The following is a 7425-nucleotide window of genomic DNA, read 5'->3' as shown; positions in this document are numbered from 1 at the left end:
ATTACTGCCACCTATCTCTCAAATGGACCATTGACACTCCTAATTGAGATTGTAGATAGTGTCAATGGTCCACTTGAGAGATAGGTGGCGGCAATGCACTTATAAGTCTGCGATCCGCCATAAAGCAAGAAGAAGACGAAGACGCTTCACGTGCCGGCTGTCGAGGACGCGCTCAGGACGTGCTCATGACAGTTCAGACACTGCAGTGCATCAGAGGTAAAAAACTATATAAATACTGTTCAGTTTCTTGCACAGACCGATCGTTTCGTGTCTTAAGACCTCAATGTATCGTCACGAGCCGCAGGGTTTAATTTGGTTTTGTTTGTGTATGTTTTTTTTGACTCTCAAAGCCGTGATTCCCATTCAGTTTCATTATAAGACTGACAGACTGCAACGGTTTGAACTAAAAATCTTCATTTGTGTTCTACTGAAGAAACAAAGTCACCTACATCTTGGATGCCCTGGGGGTAAGCAGATAAACATCAAATTTTCATTTTTGGGTGAACTATCCCTTTAAGGTAAAAAAAAAAAATGAATAAGGAAGTCACTTTTCACAAGCAGCTTATTATATATATGGAGATGAAAGGTGATTACACTCAGTAAGGTTGTTTTGAAGCGGTGTTCCTGTCAATATGATTCTCCTACGTGTCCGTAGAGCTCGCATGGCTTTTGAGATGCTGGAGTCCGCATTCCTAAGGACATGACCCTCGTCACATACCACCAGATCATGGTCTAATATACAAACACACCAATCAATGGTTTTAAAATAATATTCAAAATAAAATATAACAGTTTTCCATATCTGATGATGGATTATTCAGATAAACTTACCTGGATCCAGGAGCATTGAGCGGAGGGCTTCTTTGTGTTCACTGTATTTTGCACTATCTGTGTGTGTCAGTGTACGAAAAACCTCATAACCCATGATCATTACGCCACCATTCGTAAACCAGTCATTCAACAGCTCAACACGAACAGCCACAGACTTCACCGTGGCCAGCTCTGCCACCTGTGTGTGAAAGACCCGAGAGAGAAGGCAGAAATAATCAGAAAAATTAACCAGCGATGCAAAAATGTCAAATTATACAGGTAATTCACTCAAAAATGTTAACTACTGTCATTCTCATGCTGTTTGAATTTTCTGCATTTTGTTTTCCTCTGTACAATACAAAAAGATGATGCTTAGCAGAATGTTTAGACTCCATCTACAAAAGTAGTCAGTGATCTTAACTGTCCAAAAAACCTCCATAAAAGTCCACTGGGCTTTGTATTGAAGGGTTATTTTAACCCTGGATTAATGTAGCCTTGTGTTAACTTTAAACCTTTTGCACTGCAATTTATGTACTACAAATGCCTAACTACTGGTTAAAAGTGGCCTTAACCTGGGATTGAAAAAGGTGTTAACTCAGGGTTACAAAAGTATAGCGTGAAAAGCCTAAACATAACTTGAGGGCTTTTTCTGAAGCAATATGATAGCTTCAAGAGAAAAATCTAAAAGAAAATATATTTTGACCATTTTAATTTTTGGGTGAATTATTCTTTTTAAGCCACCACAAAACATAAAATAGATAGAGTTGCACAGAGAAAGATGAAACTCTGAAAAATGCCCATATGTTAGCTAGTTCTGCAACTCTTTGACTCACTGACCACAGCACCATTAACTTTTGAGTGTCAGAAAGAAATTAATACTTTTATTCAGCAAGTAAAAAAAACATATCACAGTTTTCATAAAAATAATAAGCCATACAAGCATTTTAAACATTGACAATGCTAAAAAATGTTTCTTGAGCACCAAATCAGCATATTAGAATGATTTCTGAAGGATCATGTGACACTGAAGACTGGAGTAATGGCTGCTGAAAATTCAGCTGAGCCATCACAGGAATAAATTACATTTTAAATTTTATTTTAAAATAGACAGTTATTTGAGACAGTTATTTGAAATTGTATTCATATTTCACAATATCATTGTTTTTTACTCTATTTTGGATCAAATAAATGCAGTCTTGAGGAGTATAACATTTCTTTCAAAAAATCTTAATGACCCAAAACTGTTGAATTTCTGACATAAACATGACCTAGATCAAAAACACAAACTAAAGTCACCTGAAAGAGGAAGTGAGAGAATTCTACTGACCCTTAGTATGTTGGGTCTTAAGCCCCTCTGCCACTGGTCAAACTCGCTCTTCCAGTTCAGCACTGTGTTGAGAGGACAAACCACCAGAGCTCTGTTCAGTGGCAGCACTTTACACAGCAGCACTGAGTGAAGGAACACAATGACCTGAAACAAACACATACACAGTTATGCTTTCTGTGAAACTCACACTTTCTGATTTTACAAAGAAAAGGAGAATATTCATATGCCCCGTACCTGAAAGGTATTTCACAGGCCCATGCAGTGGGCCAGAATACAGCCAGAACCTGGAGTCGTCTTCACACTCTGTATGGATTCACAACAGCAGTCCCACATGAACCGCACACCTAACAACAAATTAACACACACACTTACATACACATTACACAAACCATCTTCACACACTGGCACTGGGTCACATCACTAACTTGCATTTCGCAATGCTGCTTCATAAATGTATGTGAATGTAACTATGAGAAACAAGCAATCACCCATGCACTGATTGAGTTCTACTATTAGACTGAATATATACTGGCTTAATTTCCCATGTCATGATAAGTCATTAGGGAAATATTATAAGGCATACCCTCTGACAAGCCTTGAACAATACAATACCATTCAAAAGTCAGTACCTTTGTCCTGCAAGAATGCATTAAAGGGGTCATATGATGCTTTTTTTAAAGATCATTATTTTGTGTATTTGGTGTAACAGAATATGTTGACATGCTTTAATGTTCAAAAAACACATTATTTTTCAAATACTGTACATTATCCTGGAGTATATATACTCCAGGTGGATGCTGCACACTGGTGGTGGATGAGGAGATACCCCCTGACAATGTAAAGCGCTTTGAGTGCCTAGAAAAGCGCTATATAAATGTAATGAATTATTATTATTATTATTATTGTAGGTCCTCTATGCGATGAAGCTGGTATGTGTTTGCAGTACACAAGCCACGGTTAAGACAGCTGACTCCCACTGTGAGTGACCCTGTCTCTCTCTCTCTCGCGCTCACACACGCAACTTGAAATCGCATCATATGACCCCTTTAAGCTCATGATACACTGGGCAACTTTTTGAGCAATGTTTCTTGGGCACTTTCACATTGAGAATGGATAACAAATGTCTATCTGGATACTTTAGATTGGTCGTGGGCCCTGTGTCTCATCTGGTTGCCCGTTGACGGCAACATTGCCCAAAGTTGCCCGGCAGCATTGCTCAAAAAGTTGCCCCGTGTATCATCAGCTTTATAAGTTACTCAAACGTGATAGTAAAGACATTTATAATGTTACTAAGGTTTTCTATTTCTAATAATTAAACTTCCTGTCTATCCAAAAATCCTGAAAAAAATATTATTATATTATGGTTTCCACAAAAATATTAAGCAGCTCTACTGTTTTCAACATTGGTGGTGATAAAAATGTTTCTTGAGCACAAAATCAGAATATTAGAATGATTTCTGAAGGATCATGTGACACTGAAGACTGGAGTAATGGCTGCTGAAAATTAAGATTTGCCATCACAGGAATAAATTACATTTTAAAATATATTCAAATAGCAAACATTTATTTGAATTCTAAGAATATTTAACAATTTTACAGTTTTTTTTTTTTTGGATCAAATAAATAGAGCCTAAATCCAGTTTCTTAGAGAGTTTGCCACAGGTCTTCTATGAACTATAAACAGAAATCTGCATGGGTCCTTTTTGGTAAATCCGCACCCGCAGTGCACCCATAGTAATTAACAGAACACCCAACCTATTATCCAATAAAACCACAAATGCAATTCCTTACCCGACCTGACCCATTTAGGACCATAATCTGCACCGAATACCTTAAAATAAGTCTACTACATCAGGGAGATAAAAATTGACATCAGAGGGGAGTTTTGAAGAGCTCCTGCACAGTGCAGCTATTACATGTGTCATACTGTCAGCCAGAGGTGACTTAATACATTTGAAAAGCATAAAAGGTATAAATAAAGAACAATGAACATTATCTGACATATAAAAACAGCCTTTGCAATTTGACCCACAGTCCACACATGCCCATTGATTCCTGACCCACATCGGCACTGCAAATGCTAAATAATTTTTAAAACAACTATCAAATATTAGCATTTCACCCAATGTGCAGGACTCTGACTTAAGCTGTCCCAACTGCTTCTGTCTCTTTACGTAATCCTATACTATGTCTATATTATTGACTATATTATGTCTGTATAGGTCTTTCATTAAGTTTTTAGTTTTATTTAATTTGAGTTATTTTAATACTTCAACAAAATAAATGGAAATGAAATAATATATATATATTGAATTTATATGGTGTTTGGCTTAATGTTATGTTAGAATCATTATTATACTCTTATACCTTTTGTTCTTTTATATTTTGAATTGTTTTTAGCTTTATTTTTTTGTTTTTCATTTAAATGTTAAGTTTTGCAATTTTGTTGTATGCATTTGTCATTTTTATTTAATCTCTTTATTTTTAAAATGTGTATAGGCAGTATTTATAAAGTTTTAGCTTTTAGTTTTGGATTGTTTTTAGTTGTTTTAATACTACAATTGATTGCTTCGGTTGTCCTCATTTGTAAGTCGCTTTGGATAAAAGCGTCTGATAAATGACTAAATAAATAAATGACTAAATATACTGACTTGATGATGGTGAGATTAGATCTCTGTGCATAATTACACTCTAATACATAATGGAATAAACAGGTGTGCAATTTTGTCCAAATGTTCTCTCACCCTCTCGCTGGTGTGGTTTGAGTTTGCTCAGAAAGTGCATGTGCACTTGCAGCACAGGCTTATGTGTTACATCATCTTGCTCAAGAACCAATGGTGTGAAGCTATGAGCCGGTTTCTCAGACACTAAGATGACCTAAAGCAGGTGAGAGGGAAAACAAATGACAACAGACAGACAAAACACTGCATACTGTTTTTCGCCTACTATATAGTATGGAAGTATGCGATTTCGGACGCAGCTTAAGATGACCTAAAGCAGGTGAGAGGGAAAACAAATGACAAAAGACAGAGTAAACACTCATTTTTCATTAAGATTAAAAACATGTCATTAGTAATGAACATTAAAAAATAAAATAAATATAATGGGATCAACCAAAAAGGAAAATTCTGTCATTATTTATACATACATTAAAAAAACCTTCCTTTTTCTGCGGAACACAAAAGATGATATTTTTGAAAAATGCAGGTAACCATTTTGGTGACCACTGACTTTCACTGTATTGACAAAAAAAAATCCCCTAAAACGTATTTTGTGTTCCACTAAGTCAGTCATACAGGTTTGGAATGACATGAGGAAGAGTAAATTATAACAGAATTTTAATTTCTTAGTAAACTATCTTCTTTAATATTTACAAATCAGAACAGAATATGACACCATGCAGTTCATCACCTCTGGGTCTGCATCTTCTCGTTCTCTCCTCTCAATTTCCAATCTCTGTTTTTCTCTCTCTGCTAATCTCCTCCTGCGCTCCTCCTCTTCTTTCAGAGCGCTCTGTGTCTACTGCGCCAGCTGATCCACCTCCAGAAGCCGTCTGATCTGCCTCCGCCCTCGAGGGGTGCCCCTCAAATGCTCCTCAGTGGTTGGAGAGACATCATTCTGCACATTATACCCCCCAAAATAAAAAAGCTTAAATTATTGACGAATCCACATTCACAGAATCTATGGTATAAAAGGATGTACAAACACACACATTAGCAGTGGTGCTCTTGTCAGGTGTGCGCGATGGACTCTGAAACTCCTCATTATGAGTGGGCGACTGGGACCTACAAAATAAAGAGTCATAAAAAATTAACCTTCACATATTTAGGCTTATTATTAGTAGGTAGTAATTGAAAATGAGTTGTTTTGTGAGTGTTTAATGTCCAGAGCAGATTACAGTTGATGAATAAACCGTGATGATATGAGCTTTACCCCATTTCCTCACACTCTGAACGGCTGAGTTCATCATACATGCCGCTCGATACGCTTGTTTCACTTGTTTCATCACTATTCACTACGATAAATACAAAACAGTACCATATCTGACTGAAGAATCATCACATAGGTACTATTATTTGAAGAGTAAAAAACTGCATAAATACATATAATGTACTTTGAGTTTTCAAAGACTTTTGACTCACCAATAACACATTCTGATTCTTGGACTTCTCTTTCTCTCTTTTTCTTCACCTCTTGCTTTTGTCTTTTTGCTTCTGTCTCTGATAAGGTAAGACCATGTCGCAGCAACCGGTGCTGGTGCCGTGACCCTGACTGTGACCCACTGCAATCTGAGCCATCGTTATCTGCAGAAAAACTGTTCTCATGTAACAATACAACTACATGAATACTATGTCTAATAACATTTTCAACTATTTGACTAATCTGCTGCAGATTGTTATTAATCACATTTATTTTTAAGTGTTACAACACAAAGTAACTTAAAACTACAAAAACATTGTATACTTGTATCAGTTTCAGAGGCTGGATATGCTGTTATTCATTAGAAATGGCATATATATTGAATTACAGGATTTGAAAGGTCTGTTCCCCACGGTACCAGTGCTAATGGTCATCGCTCACCTTCCTCTTCTGTGGTCTCTGATGTTCTGGTCTTGCTCTTCTTCTGCTCTTCTCTCATGCTCTCTGATTACTCATCTGAGCTGGCATCCAGCTCAGAAGCAGAGGAGAGATTAGCTCTGATCTGAGCCAGCAGAATCTGCTTCGCAATTCTTTATAGAATATGTGATGGGATGAGGCGGTAATAAGAGAACAGGTAGAAAAGGGATGAAGAGAAAAGAGAGAAGGACAAAATGTAATGTGGGTGACAGATGGATTCAGATTCATTGCACAACTCATCTTTCTCCCACCGCTTTCAATATAATTTCTTAAAATTGAACTTAAATAGTAGCAAAACTATTTGTTTTGTTATGCTGAAACAATTCAGAAGAACAGAGGTCATTTAAATTCTAATTTCCATATAAACCATGAATGTAAATAATTACATATATAAAAAGACAAATATATAATAAACATAAAACATCAATTAAAATAACAGGTTACTGGACAGTGTAGAAGATCCAATGGACAGTTTAGTGGTGTTAATTTAGCAAATTAATACAAAAAAAAAACAAAAAAAAAACACCCCCCTTATTATTACTGAGTGAAATGTAAAAAGGCAGGCAAGAAATGGAGATGAGATCTTTTTACAAAGAGGCAGACATTAACTTGACACCTCTGAATATGACAAACTAAATGCACCACCCCAAAATAAAAAAATACAATATATA

At 36.3% G+C, this 7425-nt stretch overlaps 1 pseudogene; it reads right to left on the bottom strand.

The window, feature by feature from the left end:
• The window catches only part of LOC107748631 (transcriptional regulator ATRX-like), a 50515-nt pseudogene that overhangs the window by 22819 nt on the left and 20271 nt on the right, over positions 1-7425 (bottom strand).

Source organism: Sinocyclocheilus rhinocerous, unplaced genomic scaffold (assembly GCF_001515625.1).
Source record: "Sinocyclocheilus rhinocerous isolate Xijiao unplaced genomic scaffold, SAMN03320098_v1.1 scaffold2665, whole genome shotgun sequence".
NCBI lineage: Eukaryota > Metazoa > Chordata > Actinopteri > Cypriniformes > Cyprinidae > Sinocyclocheilus > Sinocyclocheilus rhinocerous.
This window is presented reverse-complemented; position numbering and strand designations above follow the sequence as displayed.